Source organism: Odontesthes bonariensis, chromosome 10, assembly GCF_027942865.1.
Source record: "Odontesthes bonariensis isolate fOdoBon6 chromosome 10, fOdoBon6.hap1, whole genome shotgun sequence".
NCBI classification, from domain to species: Eukaryota; Metazoa; Chordata; class Actinopteri; order Atheriniformes; family Atherinopsidae; genus Odontesthes; species Odontesthes bonariensis.
Window position 1 is genome coordinate 36,490,420 of NC_134515.1, and position 26,878 is coordinate 36,517,297.

Consider the following 26,878-nt stretch of genomic DNA (forward strand, 5'->3'; position numbering starts at 1 on the left):
CAGTCCTGTTGTATACCAGAACTATACATAAGACACAAACAGAGATAATAAATCGTGGCCTTTTTTCTGGACAGTTTTCTTTAGATGGACAGGGCATTTCTCAGGGGGGCAGGACTTGTTCCTGGGGGGCCAGTGCCCAGGAATGTAATTTTAGGCTCATCACCAGACATTAAAAGTTAAATCCAGCCATGTTTTAGTGCTCATTTCTTTGATGCACAGATAAACCTAATTTCCTTTGTTAAGAAACTAGTTAGGTAATCAACATTTGTATGTTTGTTAAAGTCTTCTTTGCCTTGCTACTACCACAACATGAATAATCTGAGATTTTCATATTTCTTCTGATTTTCATCCAAATTCACATATGCGTGTCTGTTTACAACCTTTATTTAACCAGATAAGAAACTCTTCCAAAAGTCATCGTCCCCATGACTCATTAAGGGTTTGTTAAGGGTTTTAAGCTTTGTGATGAATTTCAGAGCTCTGTAGACTGTATCCAATGCAATTAAGCATTGCAAAGATGCATACATATAAATAGCATCAACTTAAACTGGTACAGCACAGAAGGAAAAGACTTGGTTCTTAGAAGAAAAAAAACAGTTTTCACTTCAACTCACTTCAGTTGTTTTTTTTTTTTCAACTAGTTGCTAAATGTAAGGGTTCTGAGAGAGATAGTAATCAGTAAGATTCCTGGGTATTTGTGCTGGGATACAGACAAAATTTCATAGCCCTGAATTGCAAAAATAGTTTTGTTGGCATTTAATAGTTTTACATCACAGAAAATTTGCTTGACAGTATTAAAAGCTTGTTGATTCTAGATGAAGGGCAGAACATCACTGTATCATCAAAATAAATATTTGGCATGTGATACCTTTCAATCAAGATTGCTTACATGGGAAAAGAAAACAAAAGAAGAAGGCTTTTTCTCATCCTATTATTGGAAATGAGGCAGCCTTACTTTAGCTCTGACTGGTGTTGATGATTAGCTTTAATTACGCCAAGTCGCCATGTTTTGTTTTTTCATAACTATGAAAATGTTTCGTCTGTGCTCATTTTTAATTCAATAATTGATACACATTGTTGAGTTTTGGCCCAACCCTACTTTAGCTGTAAAAAGTTTGAGTTTTATTAAAGATGCCCAGTGCTGAGTGTGCATTAAAAAAAAAAAGGGCTTAGAAACCGTGATTCTTATGCCAGGTCCCCTCGGGCATGTGTTTACAGCCAAAAAAGCATTTCTTAAAATCTGCCCTGGCATTACAGTTAGAATAGCTGACAGGAGCCCGGGGTGGAAGAGGGAGAATTTCTTCACATGTGTTCATTCAGCTTGAAGAAGGCTCTATCAGGACATGGTAACTGTCGAGGCAGATTATCTTTATACTCCCACTCTAGCAGTTATTCCACTAAAAACTCCTGATATTTGTGTATTTTCACATTTTAGCCATGAAAAAGAAAACCTTTGTGCCCTTAATAATGCACAATACCTAAATGACACAGCTAACTATCCCGTACTACTTAGTGCACAAAAAAATACTCTATTCAGTAAACCAGTGAAAACTGTGAAAAAGACACATTTAAGTTCTTGAGATGATTCATGAAACGCCAAATAAATGAAAAAATGATTTGCGTGCTGATGGTGAGATGGCAGTAAGGGAGTAATTCCACATTCTTCGTCAGATTCATATTTTTAGCTTTCAAGAATGAATTTCAAGCAGTATGAATAAAGAAGAGTTGAATGAAAATCTCACCTTAATGCCGTTTGACTTCATGCTAACACACTGAAATGAATTAGACAAGTTAGTAAAGGATTTGCTGTGAGAGGACAGGGCAAATGTGCCTTGCATTTACGATGGACCATTACTGAACAGCTAGATGAGTTGGAATACCCATGACTCATGTGACCTTTGAGAGAATCGAGAACATTCATATTCAATATATGTCAGTAATATTCAATATTAATAACAATAGCAATTTTGTCTTTGTCTGAATGACAGGAGTCATTAATGTAAGAGATGAATTAAGCAAACGTTACATGAAGAAAAAATACATTCAAACCTCAGAAATATGATGAGACAGACAGATTCTCAATTCTTGAAGTTTATAAAAGTATGTTACAGCTGGAAATTCAACTCTCTCTCTCTCTCTCTCTCTCTCTCTCTCTCTCTCTCTCTCTCTCTCTCTCTCTCTCTCTCTCTCTCTCTCTCTCTCTGCCTCTCTACTGTGTCTGATGACCTTATACGAACCAGTTTATTACTGAACCTTCTTTCTCTTATTGACTCTTCATTTATCTTGTTATAGATGCTTATCAGGTTATCCCCATGCAGGCATGGGTATGGTTTAGTATAGGTCAGTAATATTGATAAAAATGTTGTCCAGTTAAACAGACTACTTCATCATGAGCATGTGTGTTTGAAAGCTGTGTGATTGCCTTTTAGGGCTGTGTGAGTGTGAGGGTGAGTATTTATGTGTGCTGGCAGCCTCGGATATCATGGCAAAGTGGCTTTCAGAGCTCAGATGGTAATATTTCTCCTAAAAAAGACCAAAATATCTTAGGAATTCTGTTCAGTTTCTCTGGTGACAGGTGTAAAAAGCGCAAGGTTATTACCGACACAAAGAGGAATGAATATTAAAGTATTTCATCAGCAAATGAACAGTGTTAATAATCAACTCTTGTGGCTTGAGCATAGCTGAGCATACCTTATAAAGAAATCCAACAATAATTCTGGAAACTTTTGGTACATTTTGCTATCCTATTTGATTAATGTCAACATCTAAGTTACTGTAGCCCTTTAATATTTGAGTGTCTGAAGACACTACCAACTCAAAAACTCAACCTTTTTTCAACTTGTAAAAACACAAACTGCTTTTTTTTTGGTCCCGCTCCATTCGTCCCTCACTCGTGAACAAGAGCTCAAGGTAAGGCAAGGCAAGTTTATTTGTACATCACAATTCAACTACAAGGCGATTCAAAGTGCTTTACAGAGACATTAAAACAGTAGAAATAAAAAGCATGATTTCAATTTTAAACAAAAAAGAAAGAAAAAAAAATGATGAAATCAGATAAAATCAGTAGTTAAAATGTGATTAAGTTTTGAGCTTTATTCAAACGCAGCTGAAAATAGGTGTGTCTTCAGCCTTGACTTAAACACACTGAGTGTTTCAGCTGATCTGAGGCTTTCTGGGAGTTTGTTCCAGACATGTGGAGCATAGAAGCTGAATGCAGCTTCTCCATGTCTGGTTCTGATTCTGGGAACTGATAGAAGACCGGATCCAGATGACCTGAGGGGTCTGGAAGGCTCAGACTGGGTCAGGAGGTCACTGATGTATTCTGGTCCTGGACCATTCAGAGCTTTATAGACCAGCATCAGAACTTTAAAGTCTATCCTCTGATGGACAGGCAGCCAGTGTAAAGACCTCAGAGCTGGACTGATGTGCTCCACTTTTTTGGTCTCAGTGAGGACTCGAGCAGCAGAGTTCTGAATGAGCAGCAGGTGTCTAACTGACTTTTTAGGTACTTGAACTCTTCCACTTGGGGAAGGATCTCATTCCCGACCCGGAGAGAGCATTCCACTCTTTTCCGGCTGAGGACCATGGTCTCAGATTTGGAGGTGCTGATTCTCATCCCAGCCGCTTCACACTCGGCTGCGAACCGCTCCAGTGAGAGCTGAAGGTCACGGCCCGACGACGCTAACAGAACCACATCATCGGCAAAATGCAGGGACCCGATGATGAGGTCGCCAAAACGGACCCCCTCAACGCCCTGGCTGCGCCTAGAAATTCTGTCCATAAAAATTATGAACAGAATCGGTGACAAAAGGCAGCCCTGACGGAGTCCAACCCTCACAGGAAACATGTCCGACTTACTGCCGGCAATACGGACCAAACTCTGACACCGGTCATACAGAGACCAAACAGCCCATATCAAGGGGTCCGGCACTCCATACTCCCGGAGCACCCCCCACAAGAGTCCCCGAGGGACACGGTCGAACGCCTTCTCCAAGTCCACAAAACACATGTAGACTGGTTGGGCGAACTCCCATGCAACGAATCCTCCTCTCCGGTACCCCCTAATAGACCTTACCAGGGAGGCTGAGGAGTGTTATCCCCCTGTAGTTGGAACACACCCCCCTTTTTAAAGAGGGGGACCACCACCTCGATCTGCCAGTCCAGACGTACTGTCCCCGATGTCCACGCGATGTTGCAGAGGCGTGTCAACCAAGACAGACCTACAACACCCAGAGCCTTGAGGAACTCCAGACGGACCTCATCCACCCCCGGGGCCTTTTTTAAACATGTCTTTATTACATTTTTCACATTTAACACAGTTAACTCAAAGACAAGCAACAACAATCACACAGCAAAACGATTCAACTTCCCCATTCGAACAGGCATTAGATAACAGTGAACACTTATTGATTTATCCCCACGGTACATCAAATAATCACATCACTTCACATCACATCATAGACACATTGCTGCCATGAACAAGTCCCCATAGCTGTTATCCCGAAGAGTACAGCTAATCCTATCTATTAGTGCACTGTTTACCTCATGTCATTACTCACATGGCGCCAAATTTAGTGTTCGTCTCCAAATGACCAGCTCAGGTCCCCTGGGCAACACCGGAGCGTTTCAACAATATCTCTGTTTGTCAGAACTCATCTTAGACAGTAGTACAATAGATCATCCTCTCGTTGCAAGTGATACTAATAGAAAGGGCACAGTTCCTGTCAGAGATACTCATTGCGCGGCTCGTGAGCCACATGCGGCTCCTCAAGCTTTAATTGGTGGCTCGCACTCGCATTATAACAATATGGTAACAATAACAATACATTTTTTCAAATAACATACAGCGAATACTGCACAGTATAAAGTATTAATTAAGTTAATTAATTAATTAACCCCCCAATGAGCTGTCACCTTACCGTGGTGGGGGGGTTTGCGTGCCCCAATGAGTCTGGGAGCTATGTTGTCCGGGGCTTTAAGCCCCTGGTAGGGTCACCCATGGCAAACAGATCCTAGATGAGGGACCAGACAAAGAACAGCTCATAAACCCCCTATGATGATAAATAACATTGGACAACGTGTACCTTCGCCCGGGCGTGGGTTACCGGGGCCTCCCCCTGGAGCCAGGCCCAGGGGTGGGGCCCGCCAGCGACCGCCTGGTGGCCGGGTCTGTGCCCGTGGGGCTCGTTCGGGCACAGCCCGAAGAAACTACACGGGTCCCCCTTCTGACGGGCTCACCACCCGTGGGAGGGGCCATGGGGGTCGGGTGCAGTGTGAGCTGGGTGGCAGCCGAAGGCAGAGACCTTGGCGGTCTGATCCTCGGCTACTGAAGCTGGCTCTTGGGACGTGGAACGTCACCTCTCTGCAGGGGAAGGAGCCTGAGCTGGTGCGCGAGGCTGAGCGGTTCCGGCTAGATATAGTCGGACTCACCTCGATGCATGGCTTGGGCTCTGGAACCAGTGTCCTCGAGAGGGGTTGGACTCTTCTCACATGGGAGTTGCCTGCGGTGAGAGGCGCAGAGCAGGTGTGGGCATACTTATTCCCCCCCGGCTGTGCGCCTGTACATTGGGGTTTACCCCGGTAGACGAGAGGGTAGCCTCCCTCCACCTTAGGGTGGGGGGACGGGTCCTGACTGTTGTTTGTGCTTATGCACCGAACAGCAGTTCAGAGTACCCACGCTTTTTGGAGTCCCTGGAGGAGGCACTGGAGAGTGCTCCTCCGGGAGACTCCCTCGTCCTGCTGGGGGACTTCAATGCTCACGTGGGCAATGACAGTGAGACCTGGAGGGGCGTGATTGGGAGGAACGGCCCCCCGATCTGAATCAGAGTGGTGTTTTGTTATTGGACTTCTGTGCTCGTCACGGTCTGTCCATAACGAACATGTTCAGGCATAAGGGTGTCCATATGTGCACTTGGCACCAGGACACCCTAGGCCGCAGCTCGATGATCGACTTTGTGGTCGTATCGTCGGACTTGCGGCCGTATGTCCTGGACACTCGGGTGAAGAGAGGGGCGGAGCTGTCAACTGATCACCACCTGGTGGTGAGTTGGCTCCGCTGGTGGGGGAGGAAGCCGGTCAGACCTGGCAGGCCCAAACGTATTGTGAGGGTCTGTTGGGAACGGCTGGTGGAATCTCCTGTAAGGAGGAGTTTCAACTCCCACCTCCGGTAGAGCTTCAACCTCCCTGGTAAGGTCTATTCGGGGGTACTGGAGAGGAGGATCCGCCGGATTGTCGAATCTCGGATTCAGGAGGTGCAGTGTGGTTTTCGTCCTGGCCGTGGAACAGTGGACCAGCTCTATACCCTCGGCAGGATCCTTGAGGGTGCATGGGAGTTCGCCCAACCAGTCTACATGTGTTTTGTGGACTTGGAGAAGGCGTTCGACCGTGTCCCTCGGGGACTCTTGTGGGGGGTGCTCCGGGAGTATGGAGTGCCGGACCCCTTGATATGGGCTGTTTGGTCTCTGTATGACCGGTGTCAGAGTCTGGTCCGTATTGCCGGCAGTAAGTCGGACATGTTTCCTATGAGGGTTGGACTCCGTCAGGGCTGCCCTTTGTCACCGATTCTGTTCATAATTTTTATGGACAGAATTTCTAGGCGCAGCCAGGGCGTTGAGGGGGTCCGTTTTGGCGACCTCATCATCGGGTCCCTGCATTTTGCGGACGATGTGGTTTCGTTGGCGTTGTCGGGCCGTGACCTTCAGCTCTCACTGGAGCGGTTCGCAGCCGAGTGTGAAGCGGCTGGGATGAGAATCAGCACCTCCAAATCTGAGACCATGGTCTTCAGCCGGAAAAGGGTGGAATGCCCTCTCCGGGTCGGGAATGAGATCCTTCCCCAAGTGGAGGAGTTCAAGTATCTCTGGGTCTTGTTCACGAGTGAGGGACGAATGGAACAGGAGATTGACAGGCGGATCGGTGCGGCGTCTGCAGTGATGCGGGCTCTGCACCGGCCCGTCGTGGTGAAGAAGGAGCTGAGCCAGAAGACGAAGCTCTCGATTTACCGGTCAGTCTATGTTCCTACCCTCACCTATGGTCACGAGCTGTGGGTAGTGACCGAAAGAACGAGATCGCGAATACAAGCGGCCGAAATGAGTTTCCTCCACAGGGTGTCTGGGCTCTCCCTTAGAGATAGGGTGAGAAGCTCGGTCATCCGGGAGGGTTTCAGAGTAGAACCGCTGCTCCTCCGCATCCAGAGGAGTCAGATGAGGTGGCTGGGGCATCTGGTTAGGATGCCTCCTGGACGCCTCCCTGGTGAGGTGTTCCGGGCCCGTCCCACTGGGAGAAGGCCCCGGGGAAGACCCAGGACACGTTGGAGAGACTATGTTTCTCAGCTGGCCTGGGAACGCCTTGGGGTCCCCCCAGAAGAGCTGGAGGAAGTGGCCGGGGACAGGGACGTCTGGGTCTCTTTGCTCAAGCTGCTGCCCCCGCGACCCGATCCCCGGACCAGCGGAAGATAATGAATTAATGGATGGATGGATATTAATTAAGTCTTAATGGTGTTTCCTAAAGGGGGCACACTGTTAAACCTGGCAACGCAGCCCGCTTAAACCACCGTCACACTTGACCGCAGAGCACGCTAGCTCCTTTTGCCAGCGCCAGATGCAGGCACAATGGATCGGTTTTTTATTTTAAAAAAAGGGCAAAAACCAGCACAAAAACCAAACGAAAATCAGCATGAAGACGCCATAGAGGGGATGAGCAGGCAAACGTCGGGTGTACCGCGAGATTCAGGCCCAATGGATCGGTTTTTGATTAAAAAAGGGCAAAAACCAGCACCAAAACCATGCTGATCTTGAATGTCTCACTATGATTACAACAACAAACTACAAATACAACATGAAGAAAGTCAAGGACATGCACGCCAGCTTCCGCTCGTCCCAGTAGGTAAATGTGGTGTTAATTGAAAATGTATTGGCTGTGTTGTTTCTTTTTTTGTGGGATGTTTTATATGTAGAAATGCATATTTGCAAAAGGGGACTTTAGTATGTTGTTGTAAAAGTGGCTCTTCCCTTGATTTTGCTCTGCCAATGAGGTTTTTGTGAAAAACAAATAGTGAGTATCACTGATCTATGTGATCTGCTGAGGGACATACTGTGGCTCTTTTTTCACAGGCTATTTTAGCATCACATCATCGGCCTAATATTTTAACAGTCCACATTTATTTTCTGATGGATCTGTTCCCACAAATGGGTATTTCTTCCTTCCTCTGTTCATCTCTGTCTGACTTGTCCAAGCATACTGCTCAGGATAGAGACAGCAATGACAATTGTTTCTTCCACTGGGGTGACAGTTTCTACCCAAATGATTGGTTGTCTTTTTAAAAGAAGTGACTGATGACAACAGTGTCTTTCAATGTGAAAGTGCTCCACACTTTGCAAATGTTCCCTCGTTCTTGAGGCCAAGCCTCACATTGGTGAACACCATCAGATCTTACTGTTGGCTGTGTGTCACGACACTACGGTCACAGGGCACTTGTGCATCCATTTGATTAAGTCTCGAGAGCCTCTCAGCTTCAGTTGATGTTCCCAGATCAGTCATTTACCTCTTCATCATCTTTGTTCAATGCGAAAACATAATTTTGTAAATGTCAACATCTAAAATTATGACTTTGGACAAATTGAAACACATGCCCATATGCAGCATAGTACTCCCCACGACTATGTTGCAGTTAAAGTGATTAATATCTTGTGGCGAGCAGGAAAAATCGAGGTCTAGTGGTTTGATATTGATCCAGTTTCAGCTTGCAGCAACATCCTAATCCCATCAGCACTTTTACTAGTCCACTGCACTGCAGAGCTATATCTGATGTTTCTTTTCTTCAGCATCTACTTTTTTATTTCTTGTTTACTTGTGGGGTTTTTTTATACCTTTTTCTATTTTTCACTCATCCTAATTTAATTTCATGTCATTTTTACATCGTTTTCGTGTCTCAATCATTCAATTCTCATGTACCTAATTTTATTCCCATTCCATTCATATTGCCTTCACTTTGTTGTCATTTCCTCTAAAAGTTATTCATATTGCTGTTTTACATTTTCCTTCTACCTTTTTGCATCACCTTACTTTATTCTCACTGTTTTTACGCTGGATTCTGAAACTGTTTCATTATCTGGCTTTCTGTTCAATTTTAAAAGGTGACCGGGGCTCAGTGGTTAAGGCCCGGTCACACATCCCTCCACGGGCATATCGCGGCCGAATCACAGCCAAAAATTTCTGCCCGTGAAGCAGACGCTGTGGAAAATGTGCAAAATTGGCTTACCCCCGGTTTACCTGTGGTATGCCCGCGGAACAGACGCCGGCGACTGTTCCGCGTCCTTATCGCGGGTGAAGCGCGGCGGTACCGCGGCCTACCACGGGTATAATAAAGCAGCCGAACCGGGCTGTAGAAATCATAACCGCTCAAGACACAGTCCCGTGAAGATGGCACCGAAGAAGAAGCAGCGTGCGAGCAAGAAGCCGAGGGCGAAGGCAGCAGATGAAGGCAGCCCAGTGCCAGTGGAGGCCGCCAAGAAGGTCAATGAGGAGCTGATGGATCTGTAACACTTGGTTCTGATGCTGCTGGAGCAGCAAGACGAGGTCATTACTGTGACGGGGATCCATGTTCACCCCTTGACGTCTGGAGCACAACTGACGAATGCTCGGCAAATCGCGGAGAAAGGCGTTTGTCCGTGCTTACACGCGGTACACACGCTAATGCACGTGATAACAACGCGGTACAGACGCGGAACAAACGTGTTATGACCGTGCTCCACCCGCGATTACCCGCTGATCCTACCGCGTGTAACCACGTCTTAACCACGGCCGTAGCACGTCCCAGCACGTTCGTTCCGCGTCTGTACCGCGTCTTTACCGCGTCTTTACCGCGTCTTTACCGCGTGTGTACAACGTGTACCGCCCGCGATTACCCGCGGTCTAAAGTTTTGGGCAGCCCAAAACTTTTTTGCGCGGCCAACCGCGTGTGAATTTCTTACCGCGTGTAACGACGGGTGAAGTACGGCTGTATCGCGTCTCAATCGCGACCTCAAAGCGCCCAACAGCGTCTGCTTCACGGGCAGACAGTTTTGGCCGTGATTCGGCCGCGATATGCCCGTGGAGGACATGTGTGACCGGGCCTTTAGAGTGGGTCGTCCAATAACCGGAAGGTTGGCAATTCTATTCCCACTCTCACCACTCAAATATTGGTGGACTGACAGCTGGAGGGGTGTCAGTCCACCTCCTTGCCACGACCGAGGTGCCCCTGAGCACCGTATTCCCAAGCTCCCCGGGCGCTGTGAATGGCATCTGTCTCTATGAGTGCGTGACCCTGTGCATGTGCACGTGCATGTCCATGTTCACAGGTGCCAACCTGGATGGGTTAAAAGCGGAGCACAAATTTCGCGTGTGACTGTACATGACAATAAAATCTGATCTCTATGCCAATAATTCAGAAAGCTTATCGTTAGTTACATAAACATGGTGTATTACATGGTGTATTGCTGCACTCAGTACTCATGCTTTCTTACATTAAGGCGAGACACGGCAGGCAAAAACAGTGATTTCATGCAGTGGTCAATTTTTAGATTTTGGGCCAGTCTACTCCTTCAATATGTGTTCTTTCGAAACATAAATTAAAATGTTTATTTCATCACATTTTGTTTAATCGCGGCAGTACGTTTCGCCCAAATTGACCAAAATGAATTCCCCTATTTAAATCTTTAAATGCCGTTTTCTCAAAATCAGTTTTTTGTATTTTTCCAGTATCAATATCTCAGCCTATGGAGTAGAGATGCTTAACTCGAATCTTTTGGGTGATCCGGGCTGATCGGATCATTTCGAGGAGGGGATTCGAGTTATACGGATCACTTGAATCACTTGAGTCACTTATTAAAAAAAAAGAAAAAAAAAACCCTTTCTGCCGTTTAGTGGCTATACGCCTCGCCTTTTTTTTGTCCCATTTATCAATTCATTTTGATAAATCAAAGAGCAGCCTACGGCTACAATTTCATTAATTTATTTTTGTCAAGTAATAATTCAATGCCATTTTATCTGAAAGCCAGACACAACAGCTAGTGTGTGCATTTACAAATAGACAAATGTGGTAGCATTAGGTGAGGCAATGCTGAGTTAGACCTACAAGTAAACAACATGGAATGATCTTGCCCTCCCTATATCACTAAATGATTATTTTTCAACGACTGTACAAGGTGCATGAAGCCACGCTGACCGAGCCTGTAGCGAGCTACAAAGGCTTCAGCAGTCAGATGGGTTGACGAGTCGACAATCCTTGCTGCCGGCAGAATCGAAACTTAAAAAGATCCGAGTTGGCATGGATCCGCTACTTGCCCGTCTGACCGCTGAATCGCTGGCTCTGGGTGACTCAGCGGTCCGACGGGCAAGTAGCGGATCCGTGCCAACTCGGATCATTTTAAGTTTCGATTCTGCCGCGTGACTCGACTGGCCGTGAGTCACCCAGAGCCGGCATGATTCGCCAGACTCAGGCACCCGCTTCCACACAGAAACAACTCAATATACGATCTGACCGAGCAATGATCCGTCATGAAGTGGTTGGCTTAACTAGAGAAAAAAATGCAACACTACGAAGTTGTGGTGTGGCTCATTTATACAACTAAGAGTTGCGAGCGAGCAGAGAGATAGAGCCGAGCGCGAGCAGAGTGAGCCGTTCCAGCAGTTACGAGTCAGCGGGGATTCGTCCCGTCCGGACGGATCGCAAGTCAGGACGGATCAGTAGGGGGCATGGCTCACTTAACCGGCTCGTGACAAACGGGGCGGGAGTTAGGTTTCGTTTCACTCAGTGTGTGTCTGTGACTGTGTGTTCGTGACTGAACACCATGCTAGAGAAAGACTGTAGCCTAGTAGGCAACTAAAGAGGGATATATATATATATATATATATTCCGGTTTAATCTTTTTTTTATTTTTTTTTAAGGCGGATCAAATGCATGCCACCATCCGGTCTGCCCGGGTGACGTATTTATCCGGGTTGAAAACCGGATAACCCGGATTTTGTTACAGCTCTACTATGGAGCACCTACTAACAGCAAACTTTCCAGTTCTACACTTAGCAGTATTCTGAAGATATTTACAGAAAGATTTGTTGATGAATTATTCCTGGCCTGATTTATGTGACGTTATAATAAAAAAATATGCAGAAAATTGCTGGTTTTTTAGACTATTGACAGTATATTTTGATTTCCTAGGAAATGAAAGCAGATATCCTGAAATCCCTCTGTAATTTTCTTTTCATTTTGTGTGTAAACAAAATGAAAAAAGAATTTTGCACCTTGCTTTATCATATGTTCAGATCTAGCTTCCGGAAATATATGCAAATGTGTGCATATTTAATGAGATCATGCCTAATTTGCATAATTAAACATACAAATTTCTAAAACTGGTGATACATTTTTTTTCATACTTGTATAACTAATCAACTGAGGAAGTTTCATGGTGATATCTATTATTTTAAAATATTACCCTATTCACCTGTAGTGTCCCGCCTCAATAGGAACAAAATATTTGACAATATAACCAAAAGCATTGTGCCACCCATGAGAAACAAAAATGAGATTAAAGTCTCATTCTCTCACCCTGATGAAAATAATGCTCATCACTGCATCTCATTATCTCCTCTCCTTCTTTGTAACTCATTATTATTCTTTCTTTTGTGTTCTCATTTCTTTCAGTCTTCCTCTCCGTTCATCTGCTGTCTCATGCTGCTCACATTTCCTCCTCAGATTCACCGTTTGTTTTCCTCTTAAGTGTCTAACAGTACAGCAAATTGAAATCCGGGCATAATAAAGGCTCACTTTACTCCATTTCCTTTCCTCTCCTCTTTCTGATGTCTTAAGAAAACAAAGAGTGGGTGACAGCAGCTTCATAACCTAACAGCTGAAAGTCAGAGAAAGTCACTGCAAGCTGCTCTCAGTAATTAGGGTCAAAAGCCTTTTGCCAAAGGACACAGTGTCAGTAAGAAGGCTATAATCAACAGGCTGTCACTGACTAATTCATCCGAGACATTTGTAGAATATGTGTCAAGCTGTGTTTGCTGGTTGCACATCTGAGTCAGAACTGCTGTCAGGCGCTGACAACATCACAGGATTGAAAAAAAAAGAAGCATTTTCTTATTTAGGTAAGGCGTTGTTTCTTTATTGGCATTCTCTTCTGAGTGTGAGCCAAAACATTTTCACTACTGGACCATACAACGCATAGGGCTCTTTCATGCAGCAAGCTTAAAAACTTTGGGATGAGATTATGCAGATATCAATAGTCTGAAAAACAATCTGGAAAAAAATGTAATTATGCATACAGGACTTTTTAAAAAAGTGAGAAATTAGTATATTATTTTGCATTTTGTTTCAAATACATTTAGAAAATGTGCCTGTTGGTTTAATTGCACAACCCCTGCATTTGATTGAATTCATTTTTTTGTAAAGTTATCCCCTAAATATATTTTATGTTTCGTGTTGTTCAAGAACATGTTGAAAATGATCATCTTAACAAGCTGATGGTATATGGGGGAGATGCAGTAGCCTGTATATAAATACATTAACATAAAAAAATTTCTAATAACAATCCACAGGTGGAATCATGGGCAGCTTTCTGTGCATCTGCAAGTTTTGATAAAACAAGATAAACTGTGTTGTTTCTGTGTCAGTTTGCAGTGAGTAAATACACCGCAATCACTACCGCCGTCTTCTTGTTTCCTTTGTTTCCCAACACTGTTCAGGTCTGCTGTTGTGGTAAGAATGTTGCATCACTACAGTGTGTAAACCAAGGTGCTGCTTCGTTGCTATTGTGTGAATACACCATGGGAAGAATTCATTACAGCAGAGTGCTCGAAGCACAATGGTTTTATTCGTAGATTTTAAGATTTAAGAGATCTTAAATCTGATCTTGAATCTTAAAAAAAGTAGATAGGCCTCCTGCAGGCATTAACTGAGACGTAATAAAACAAACATCAGCTGTTAAATCAGCTATTAATGTACACATTTCACATAGAGCAATGAAAACATTCTAATGTACTAACAAGCTTTAGTTTCTAGTTTCAAAATGTTGACCACCTGGTTGGTTGTCACACTTGGTAGGGAATTTGAAAAATCCCAGAGAGCTTAAACTTCCCATGTGCCAGCAAAGTTCTTCAGCTGGTAATACCACATGTGACGGTTGTATTCTGGATCAGTCTTAAACACATAATGAGAAGTCGGGGGGTCAAGCAGAGAATTAGTTTACGACAAATGGAAAATTCTGAAGATTTTCAGAATGCACCTGCAAAGTGATGAGAGAGTTAATGGCAGAAAATGTTTGGGATGTGTCTGAGATTTCTCTAAAACAGACAACTAAATACAAAGGTCTGTTTGTGCCTCTGCAAAATGTCCTTATTTCAGGTCCAAACATTTTTGTTGCTTATCTGAGCATCTAATGTAATCTGTCATCATCGAAGGTGAGAGAGCTAATGTCTTTAAATCTATATGAGGAATGTTACAATGACAGAAGAATGTCATGGAACCCGGAAAAAAGAGCACTCGGAGCAGGGCTTCAGACTTCAGACATTTGTAAACTAGGTTGTGCACCAGAGGTCCGTTTCACGTAGCAGGTTTAGTGAAAACTCTGAGTTGATTAACCCTGAAATGAGGGAAACTCTGAGTTTTCCGTTTCACAAAGGGAGGTAACTCAACCCCGAGAAAGAGGGGTAACTCTAGCCTGTTTCACAAAGGGAGGTAACTTAACCTCACGGTCAGTTACCGTAGTAACAGACTCTCTGAACCTAACCTGGTCGGGACCAGGTTTTATTCAAGAAACCTTGAGTTTCTCTCTGTCTCCGCCCTCTTTCAGCCACACACGCCATTTGATTTCCTCATTCATTCAGTCAGCAGAGCAAGTTCTTCTACTTCTAGAAGTCCATTAGGCACAGCAGGAGATTACTTTTTTCACCAACATGTCCTTTTGACAACGATCCCGTGGATGAAGGTGCAGCATTATAAAGTATAAACCCAGCAGAGCTCTGAGATCTACTGACTCAGGTCAGATAGTGGAGCCCAGAGTTCAAACTAGACCCGGTGAAGCAGCTTTTAGCTGTTATGCTGCACACAACTGGAACAAACTACCAGCAGAACTGAAATCAGCCACAACTGTGAGCACTTTTAAATCCAGGTTAAAAACATTTCTCTTTCGGTGTGCTTATGGTTGAGTTTATATATTTCTTTTTCCCCTCTTCTTTGATTGCTTTAATTTTTATTCTATTTTTTTTTTCTTTAAATTGCTTGTTTTTATGCTGCTTTATGCTGTTCTTTTAAATGCCTTGTCTTTATGTAAAGCACATTGAGTTGCCTGTGGTATGAAATGCGCTGTATAAATAAAGATGCCTTGCCTTGCCATTATTGCGCAGAGAATTAAATATTCGTCGGGAGATGGTTATCAGACCGCACACAGATTTTTGCATTTACAGACAATTATCTTTTTGAGCGGCACCATCAGAATGTGTTGGGACAAAAGAAAAAAAAAGACATAAAAGACAAAATAAATATTTGTATGAATAGGCTTAAAAAAGACATATATAGGCCTATTATATTTTATAAAGGTACTCGTGTCTTGGGGGTGGACTCCCTCAGCCACTGCCCTCCCGTTAGAGGTGGCGGTGCTGGGCAGCACCCGTTTTACGGGCATCTGCCTTCTTTCTGTTGGCTCAGTAGAAGTCTGTGTTAGTTTAAATAGGCTTAATTATTTAACAGAACATGATATAGATGATGACTCTAAATTGTCCTTCTGAGTGACTGTGAGTGTGCATGGTTGTTTGTCTCGTTTGTCTCTATGTGGCCCTGTGATGGACTGGCGGCCTGTCCAGGGTGTACCCCGCCTCTTGCCCATTGACCGCTGGGATAGGCTCCAGCCCCCCCGCGACCCGACTGACGGATTCAGCGGTGTATAGATAATGAATGGATGGATGATATATATGAGAAGACATAGTTTATGTGTGTGAAAACAGCATTATGTTGGGAATAAAATAACTGCACAGTCAAATAGCCACTTAATATTTATTTTAAAGTGTAAAACATGATCAAAATGAGGTACCTCCATGCCGAGGTCTCACCTGTTTGAACAATGTTTTTATATTTCATCTTAAACTGCCAAGTGCGCTTCTCCCCCGCGGGATTGCACCTAAATGAAATAAATGAATGGGCTACCATTCAAGCAGTTTCCCTGTAATATTATTGTGATTGCAAAGGACTACATTTAAACTTACACTTTTGCTGCTGCAGCGGTGTTGCACTTATTTCTAAAAACGTATTGAAACTCGCCGTATGAGCGCATTAAGATTTCCAATTCGAGGTTGGTGAAAAACGTAGCCCCTCCTCTTCCCCGTTGCCAAGGTGACTCGTCGAATCGGGGCTCCATTGATGCTGGCTTTTTAAAGTTGTGGTGCACGCGCTAAACTCAAGGTGAACTTACTCAGAGTTGATTAACCTCACTCAAATCAGCGTTTCTGGAACCGAAAACTCAGAGTTTTCTATCTCAGAGTAGATCAACTCAGAGGTCAGGAATAGACTCAGAGTTGGTTGAACCTGCTTAGTGAAATGGACCCCAGGATGACTATATGATACGTTTACCAATTGTTTTTGTCAATTTTAAAATCATTAGCATACCCACTGAAACGACAGGACACAACAAGGCAAATCTGTGTGTGTGCATATATTTAATGTGTGTGCACATGTTTAATGTGTGTGCACATGTTTAATGTGTTTGCACATGTTTAATGTGTGTGCACATGTTTAATGTGTTTGCACATGTTTAATGTGTATGCACATGTTTAATGTGTATGCACATGTTTAATGTGTGTGCACATGTTTAATGTGTATGCACATGTTTAATGTGTGTGCATATGTTTAATGTGTGTGCATATGTTTAATGTGTATGCACATGTTTAATGTGTATGCATATGTTTAATGTGTGTGCACATGTTTAATGTGCGTGCATATGTTTAATGTGCGTGCATATGTTTAATGTGCGTGCACATGTTTAATGTGCGTGCACATGTTTAATGTGCATGCACATGTTTAATGTGTGTGCACATGTTTAATGTGTGTGCATATGTTTAATGTGCGTGCATATGTTTAATGTGCGTGCACATGTTTAATGTGTGTGCATATGTTTAATGTGCATGCATATGCTTAATGTGCGTGCACATGTTTAATGTGTTTGCACATGTTTAATGTGCGTGCACATGTTTAATGTGCGTGCAAATGCTTAATGTGTGTGCATATGTTTAATGTGCATGCATATGCTTAATGTGCGTGCACATGTTTAATGTGTTTGCACATGTTTAATGTGCGTGCACATGTTTAATGTGCATGCAAATGCTTAATGTGCGTGTATATGTTTAATGTGCGTGCATATGTTTAATGTGCGTGTATATGTTTAATGTGCGTGCATATGTTTAATGTGCGTGCACATGTTTAATGTGCGTGCACATGTGTAATGTGCGTGCACATGTTTAATGTGTTTGCACATGTTTAATGTGTATGCATATGTTTAATGTGTGTGCATATGTTTAATGTGTATGCATATGTTTAATGTGTATGCATATGTTTAATGTGTGTGCATATGTTTAATGTGTATGCACATGTTTAATGTGCGTGCACATGTTTAATGTGTGAGTGAGAGAGAATGTGGAGCTCACATGAGGCTTCAAAAAACTTCATATGTAGAAAACAAATAAATCTGGAATTTTCTGCCAGTAACAACCTCAAAAAAGACAGAAAAGCTCAGGGAATATACAAGTAACAGCGTTGTGGAAGATTCTCCAATCAGCAGATTAATGGGTGTCAGGATTGGGTATAAAAGGAGCATCCGCCAAGACTTTTAAGGATGGATTGTGGCTTATTAGTTTGGGTCAAACTCGGTCAGAAAATGATCAATAACTTCCCAAAAAGTTATCATCAATTGTAGGATTGCAAAGAACTTTGTTCGTTGAACATCTACATTACATATTATTGAGAAAACTTTAAATAAGTCTCAGTGGGTAAAGGCCAATGACAGAAACCACTGTTGGATGTCCTTTGGGTCCTTGGGCAGCACTGCATGGGAAACCAACATGCCACCATGATCAAAATAATATAAGAAGCTTGGAAAACCATTTTCACTCAACACAGTCCGCGGCTCCATCCAGAAATGTAACCTGAAACTGGATCACAGGAAGCCATATGTCAGCTCTGTGAAGAAACACAGAAGCTCATCTCAGGTGGACAGAAAGACGGTGGACACTTGTCCTGTGATCAGATGAGTCCCCGTTTCAGAAAGAGCCTCCAGGCTGTTATCAGAGAAAGGTTTAAAGCCAGCGTCTGTGATGGTGTGGGGGTGCGTCAGGGTCCATGGCAGGGATGGCTGCGGAAATTAGTATCCTCAGTTCCAAAATCAATTAGAAAAGTAATTTAAAGGAAGCTGGTGGAACACAATGGGAACCAGGACATCAATTTTTACAAATATTTTCTAAAAACCACCAAGTGAAAAAAAAGAATTTCCTTTGAACTTGTGTCAGATAAATAAAAGTTTGAACAATTGAACATCCATCCATCCATTTACTATACCTGTTAATCCGTCGGTTGGGTCACGGGGACAATTGAACAGATTAAAGTTATTATTGAAATGATTAAAACAACAGTGTTTTTGGAAATGGCTTTGCATCACCTTGGCAAGCGAGGAAATAGAGCAGAAAATTGTTGCAATAGGGATAAGTTCACCCTCTTAACATAGGACTAACACTGTTAAGAATGCATAACAATCCAAATCATCAACATTTTTCTAAACTGAGGTATGTATGGGGGATGAATATTGTACTTTTCTATTCTATTCTATCTTTACCTCCTAAACCTAGTAGTTTTGGTGGTTAAAACAAAGATCATAAGTAGAAAGCCACTGGCCTTTTTTTTTTATCTTCTTGGTTCTTGAAGACCTCCCAACCTCACATATGGAGGTGCCTTGGTTGTAACTGACAGGTGGGGACTTTGAGGCTGTTGTGGGGTAACTTACCCTGAGAGTCGCTGAAGTCGAACACTGATGTGTTACTGATAGAGCTGTGTAATGATATGCAAAATATCATATTAGTGGGTTTCAAAGCCATTTCCAAAAACATTGTTGTTTTAATCATACAACAGTGTTTTTGGAAATGGCTTTGAAACCCACTAATATGATATTTTGCATATCATTAAACAGCTCTATAAGTAACACATCAGATTAGAGATATAATTACATAAGTAACATGAAAGATGAAGATATCTGCAGATGACTTTATCAGGCGGACTTTTATTTTCACACAACGTATTTTCTTCATAATTTCATGTATCTTCTGGCCAGCAGATGGAAGCCGGTTTTCAGCAGTTCCTGAGGTGGCAGTTTAAATGCAGTAACAAGCTTTCATGTGTACAGGTGGGACGGCATCAGAAACCACAGCTACAGTCCTCTGGCAGAAAATGAAACAGACTACAGGGAGGAAAGGTGGAGTGAAGGGTGGGGAGAAGAAATATGGGGAGAAATGTAAGAAGAAGTGAAGGGGAGAAGAAAGAAAGTTCTAGAATGTTTGAACAAATGAACTATAAGAGAGCAAGGAAAGCAGAAACAGAACAGCCAGAGAAAACCGAGTTAGTGGCAGGGGGGAGAAGGACATTTATACAGATCCCAGAAGAGGAAAGAAGAGTGGTCAGGGGAGATGAGCAGTTTGTGGCAGAGTGAATGAAAACCGTCACAGAGAAGTTGAGGGGAAAGAAAAATAACACAAAATGTCTCTAAAAAAGAAAAAAGACATTTAAAGCGCAGAGTAAGTTGAAGAAATAAAAACTAGGAGGCAGATACCAGAAGTCTAATATCAGAAGTGAAGAGAGTAAGAGAGGCCAATCAAGGAACTGAAATGAAATGATGAGAGGGAGTGAGGGGGAAAGAAATAATTTAGGATGGAAGAACGTGATAAAGAAAGAGGCAAGATGCAACAGATGGGGAGTAAATGAAAGGACTGAGAGCAGAGGTGGAGAATCATCAGCTGTGAAACGGAAACCGGAATAAGCCACAGAGTCTTGGTAATATGTGAAGGATTACATAAAAGAAAGAAAATGTACAGAAGGAACTGATGACAGGGAAGTAGTGCAAATCCTAAATGTCACAATTTGTTTGGAAAAGTAAAGAAGAAATATTTGGTATGTACGGGAAACAAAAAGAAGAAAAGTTAAAGCTTCTCACCAACTACTGAGGTGGAAAAATAAAAAATAAATAACTTCTTGTATTGAGAATAACTTTATTATGGTTTTGAAACATAATGTATAGCCCCTATGACGGAGGTTTGTAATCTCCACTGATAACATCATATAACAATATTTAGATTGATTCAAAGAAATGCATTGGATTTTATATTATCCACATCCCTCTTTAATTTAATCAAACAATTTTAGTTTCTTAGACTTTTAATTAGGGCTGAAATGATTTAATTGGATTTAATGTCAATAATATGTTTAACTGTCTGACCAAATTGTAGTATAAACCTAATAATACATTTATTGTATTATAAAACTTATCATAAACAAAAATGTCATTTCTGTGTGTAAGTACACAAGGAAGATATGGCATGCATAATGACATCGTTTTTCAAAGCCTTTTCTAAACGGGCTGTTAGACAGCTGCAGTACATCCAGAACGCTGCTGCTCGAGTCCTGACTAGAACCAGGAAATACCACCATATTAGTCCAGTGCTCAGGTCTCTGCACTGGCTTCCTGTCACTTTTAAATGATTTAATTAAAGATTATTTTTTATGTTTTTTTGTTTTGATTTTATTTTATTGCCTTCTTGTGATTTTATGTAGCTGTAAAGCACTTTGAATTACCTTGTGTACGAATTGTGCTCTATAAATAAAATTGCCTTGCCTTGCCTATTTGACAGAACGGGTGTTACCCAGTCAAACTGAGGCATTTGATTTCTGCTTTGTCTCTTTTCAGAAATGATAGCTTTCTTAGCAGTGGTGGCTTGTAGTGTACTGATTGATGTCAGTCAAAAGAGTTAATGATAAGTTTGCCTACTGACAGTGATGCATCTCATTTATCTCCCAGTGTGGGTTGCCATTTAGCAATGTTCTTTTTCTCCTAATCAACAAGCCCAATGAGGTCACACGTACGACCTCGTTTCTCAACGGTGCGACTAAAACAATCTGAGGTCGCGCAGGTGCGAACAGCCGTTCGAGGGAAAAAAAGTCTCCGGGACTCTCAGGTGCCATTTATACTAATCTGTTTCTATATCGTTTCTATTGCGGATGCACTGTCCATTTACATTAAAATACTGGAATACGACTTCATAGGTGGAAGGATTCAAATACTCCGGAGCCCACGTAAGCATTCGCATACGATGCTGATTTTAGCAGTTGTAAACGGGGAGAAACGAGGATCCGCAGTGCTGAGCTCTAGCTACTCGGCTTTTATAATGAGAACCCAGCCACTGCAGCAACGCAAGCCGTACATGGAGCGCCGCTTTTGGGTTAGACCGGGAAGAAGCAGCGCATGGTGGGACAATTTCGTGGACCAAGTTGTTGTCGCCGAAGAATGGCGCGAGAACTTTCGAATGTCCAGAGCAGCCCTGATAAATCTGTTAATATAAAGCAGTTGCTCATGCTCCAGATGCAAGGGCGATCATATGACGTGATACGTCAGCTCCTCTCTCCGTTCTCTGATCTTCTTCACGGCCGTTGTAAACGTCCCATCAGCTGCAGTGTTCCCGGGTATAAATGTACAACATTTTCCCCAACCATCTGGCACACACCATTTTCCCTTCTAATATCCATTCTAAAACTTGTCTGTTCTACCAAGCCATCATACTCGTCTCATGTAGTTGTTCTCCAAAGCCTGCAAACCCTTCACTCGTGTAGCTAAGAATTCTCTGTTGGTTGTGTTATATGTAATTAGTCCACTCCCCATTTTGTTAATTGTCATCCACTGCAAACCAGCCTCAAATCCAGCTGCAATCTCCCTGCGTGCTTTGAGCTCAAAGGAATCCCTCTCGGCTGCCCTATTGCATCCAAGTAAACGTGCTTATCCCTGATGTAGCCATCACTAGATCTTTTAACTCTCCCTTTTTCCACATCCAAACCTCGCATCTCGTTTACCTTGTCATACACTAACACAACCGATGTATTCATCCTCACCAGTGCCCAAAGACCTATCCACCTGTTGGGTAGCACATTTAACAAAACATCATCTCCACACATCCAGTAACTCTCAGCTACTGGGTGTGTCTGATCCCCAAAAAGATATAGAGTTAAAATGATCATTTCTATATTTTCACATTTTGATCCAAATAAATAAATCCCAATAAATCTTGTTTTCATTTAACAGTAGTATTACCTACGCGAGTTCCAAAAGCATACAAACTCATCATCGTAATCTACTCTATCATCAGTGGGAGGCCCATCCTGTGATGTACTCAGATTAAATTCCGCACAAGAAGACTCCAATTAGTGGCCCTCCCTTATTTTGAAAATAACTATGTAATTTATTTGGCCCAAACATCAATCCGCATTTAATACCACACATAGGAAACAATAACCATTTATCCTCTTCCGATGTGAACCTACCTTTCCTGCATTCCCGTTGCTGGACCACCGCACAATCCCTGAAGGTGTGTGGCTCTGGAACAACAACAGGCAATGCTCCTGGAGCGTCTGCACATATGAGACACTCCATCGCTGTCAGTTCTCGTAGTGTACCATGCCCATCTATACCACATATCCTGTGCTGCCTTAAACCATCTTCCACAGTTACACTGTTTTCCCGACTCCACCTGTGCATGTACACTCCGTCTGTTCTTGGGTTAACATGATTATTCTGTCCTGTAGTGCTAATGGTATCAAATCCCCCTAGCCTTTCCCGAAAAATCTTTCTATTCTTACAACCATTGTGAACAACTCCTTCTGACCCAATCTGACATGATCTTACCAGATTGCCCCTTTGTTGTGGCGTCCAGAGGCGGTGATTTGGTCGTCTCCTCCACCGGACCCATGATCCACCCCTCCTCAAATCGTTTCTTCCATGAACTTAAATTCAAGCTTAGCAGATACCTCTTCACAACTAGCTCTAGTGTGTATTGCTGGCAAAGTGTGTGGCGTGGCATGGTCTGAGTGGGTGTGTATTGTTGCATCATACTCATCTGACCCAGGCTGGCTACTTCCCTGCGGGGTGGCTTCATCACGGGACCCTTCCAGCCTCTCCTGTTTGCGGGATCCCGTCCAACATCTCCTGGCCTTGCTCTCCTGAGCCCATGCTGTCGGCCAACACCCACACCTGGATGCTCACAGTGTCAGAAATCTTAACCTCTTCCTTTTGTTAATCCTTTCCCTCGGACTCGACTCCGACTGTGTCTTTAGTTCGAACCTTAGTGCAGTGATTCAAATGGTACCATGTGTTGCTACCTTCCACTTGAACTGCTGTTGACGTTGCTCGCACCATTGTGTACGGTCCTTTCCGTCTTGGCTCAAGCCACTTCCTCCGGAACACTTTGATGTGCACCTGGTCGCCTGGCACCACTGGCCTCTCAACCAGCTGTTTGAGACTCAAGTCTCTGGACTCCTCCTGTAGATAGATTGTTCTGTGGATTGCCGTTAGTTGCTTCATGTGAGCTGTCCACTCTGTTTGCACCTGCTCAAGTGGGAACTGAGGTGCCGGCCTGGGTCGACCCGTTAGCATTTTATGCGGTGTTAGTGCGTGACTCTATGAGTCTGCATAGGACATCTCATTAGTGCAAGCGGCAAAGCATCTAGTTAGTTTAGTTGAAGCACAGATTCAATTCAATTTCACTTTCCAGGTTCCATTGATCCTCTCAACCATCCCTTGACTCTGTGGATGATAAACGGCCCCACAGCGCTGCTTGATTCGCAGCTGCTGCAGAATGCCTCTTGCACTTTTATAAACAAACACTTAACCATTATTTGAGCTAATCTCTGATGGAATGACAAACAGATGAATCAATTCTCTTACCAAAAAAATTTTACGACTATTTATCCAATATGTATGACCAATATCCTTGTGATGGCGCGACCTCTGGCTCCAGTAACACCATTGGTGCCAAAACAGCAAGCTGGCACTTTGATGCTACTTTCGCTGCTTCATCAGCCGCGATATTACCTTTACCAACCATTTTGTTACCTCTACGATTATTTGACACTGTATCACTGCCAATTTTCAATTTTCACGACTGCAATCAGCTCCTTCATTTGGACCTCCTGTCGCACTGGACTTCCGTCTGCCCTCCTGAACCCTCTCTGCTTCCAAACTGCTTCAAACAAATAGCAAATATCATGAGCATATGCAGAATCTGTGTACACATTCGTAACCTTACCTTTCACCAGTCGACATGCTTCCGTTAGTGCCTTCAGTTCAGCCAACTGTGCCGAACATGGCCGTTCACACTTCTCAGCTTTCACCGTCACAAAGTTCTCCACCTTCCTGTTTCACAACTGCAAAACCTCATGATCACCCAAATGATCTCACAACATGAACCATGCACAACATAAGTGACGTCAGCCTGCACAAGTGGAGTTGCTTCTAAGTCAGGTCTCAGTTTAATGTATCTCACAGCTTCTGACACACACTCATGTGGTTCTCCTTCAAACTCACGTGGAATGACATCTGCAGGATCCGATGTAGTACACTTCTGTATTCACATCTGGACGTGTCAAAAGATGCACAACCTGCAAACATCCTGCCTGAGTCACAACATACCTACTCTGATTTATTAGTTCTGAAATCTTATGGTTTTTATTGGAGACATATAAGAAAAATGGCTTCTCATAGACTAGTGTTGGCCGTTTTGGATGACTTTTGCTAATTTCGTTTCAAATTTTCAAAGGCTAACTTAGCCTCGGTTGTCCTCTCCAGTTGTGCTTTCAACCTTTGATCTTTGGATCTTTCATGATTCCTTCCAGAGGAAGCGCATTTTATTGCATAATCCTCCCAAAAGAAGATCATACTTGTTGTATTTTAATTTTACTTATTTATTCATTAGATATTTATTTATTTATTTTGGACATGGCGCTTTTCTTACTCCCTCCAAGTGGGATGGAGAGATATCAGTAATTCCCTATGGGCTAAATAGATACTCTAATTCAGACTATCATTGCTAAAATTTAAATTAGAAACTTTGTTCCGTTCAAATTTTAGAACTTCGTAATAGTGGCACATTTAAATTTTAAATTCAGAAACTTTGTTTTGTTGTGTCCTAGTAACAGTGACCTATTTAAATTCAAGTTTTAGAAACTTAGTAGTCGTGACACATTTAACTTAAAAACTTTGTTTTGTTTTGTAATGATGACACACCTGAGGGCGGTTTTAAACCCTTTTGAGTACGTCTGATGTAAGTGTACTTCTTACCTCTATATGTCAATGTAAACCAATACTGGGATTCCTCTGCCAGAGGAACGCCTTGGACCTGCCGGGTCACTTGCTCCGCCCCGCAGGGACTGGCCACGGTCCTGCCGAACACTCGGGTTTCTCGGTGCTCTCGGACAGCTGTAAACAAAGTGTCCCCTCTCGCCACAGGCCCAACATGCCCCCGAGGACCTTCGTCCTCCAGGTGCACCTCTTCTTGACCTTTGACAGGGTCGATGATGGACTTGCCCCTGTGATGGCTGTTCAGCGGCCCCCGCTGTCATGGCCTCATTTCGTACTTCTTGCTTCGCTTGCAGTTCTTCTAACTGCAACCGTGCACGTTCCCTTTGCATATCCTCCTCCTGCTCCTTCCGTTTCAGTTCTTTTCTGTATTTGTTTACTGCATGCACAACGTGGTCTCGGAATTGTCCATGTGACATTGAATTCAACCCCACCACATCCTCCAGCCGCCCCTGAACTGGGGCAGGCAGAGCCTCTTTGATGGAAACTCTGAACAATGTCACCCAAGCTGGGCTCTTCTCGATTTCTCCCTCAGACTCTTGTCTCCATTTCTTCAATTGTTGTGCAATGTACACAGCCGGACTCTCTGTTCCTGACAGTGGTTCCCCCTTTAATGCTTCGAGGTCCACTCCCACAGGAAACTCAGCTCGTAACGCTCTCCAGAGTGCAGCTCGATATGCATTAAAGTCAGTTCCATCAGCTCGGTGGCTCAACATCCAGTCATTCTCACTGTGTCTCAAAATGCCCTCCATGGTAGAAGTTCCAAAACACAGTGCCCACACTGCCTTAATGTGTCCCACAGACAACAGTTTATGCACAGTCTCTTGTTCAAAAGCTCTTATCCATTTGCTTGCACCTGTGTGAATGTCCGGCAATCGAGCAACCAGCCTCGCTAGGACGAGCGTCTGCCACGGCACATACTGGCCCTCATTTATCAAGCCGTCGTAGAAAGCATCGTAGATATGAGCGGAGAACTCGTCGTACGCAGAGGCTCAAGTGAGATTTACAGAACATGCGTACCACACCAATCCCATCGTAAGACCGAGCGGCTGTTGATAAATCCGGTGGCTGAAATCCATCGTAATGATCCTAACCACGCCTTCTACAAAAGGGGGTTGAGAGGCCGCACCTCTAGAGTTTGCGACATGGATTGACGAAAGGCGGCAAAGAAACGCTGCCAACAGCGTTGACAGCTGGGACGCCTGTCAACAGCGTTGGCGATGTAAATCGCAGACCGGACGAGGTATGTATTTTCCCCTACTGTGATGGTCAATAAAATGTGATAAACTCCAGATTAAATTAAATCTTTTTCCAGTAAGATCAGGAAGAAGTGGTCCGATATGAAATTGGCCAAAAAAGAAGGTCGCAGCTCTCCGACGCAGCATGTCACAAACGGGGGGGGGGGGGGGGGGGGGGGGTGGATCCAGGTTTGGATTTGAGTGCCTTGGAGGAGATGGTGGTTGGCGTGATCGGAGCTA

At 43.5% G+C, this 26,878-nt stretch overlaps 1 protein-coding gene across 1 annotated transcript in view; it reads left to right on the top strand.

The window, feature by feature from the left end:
* oprl1 (opiate receptor-like 1) overlaps window positions 1–26,878 on the top strand; it is a 150,464-nt gene that overhangs the window by 96,510 nt on the left and 27,076 nt on the right.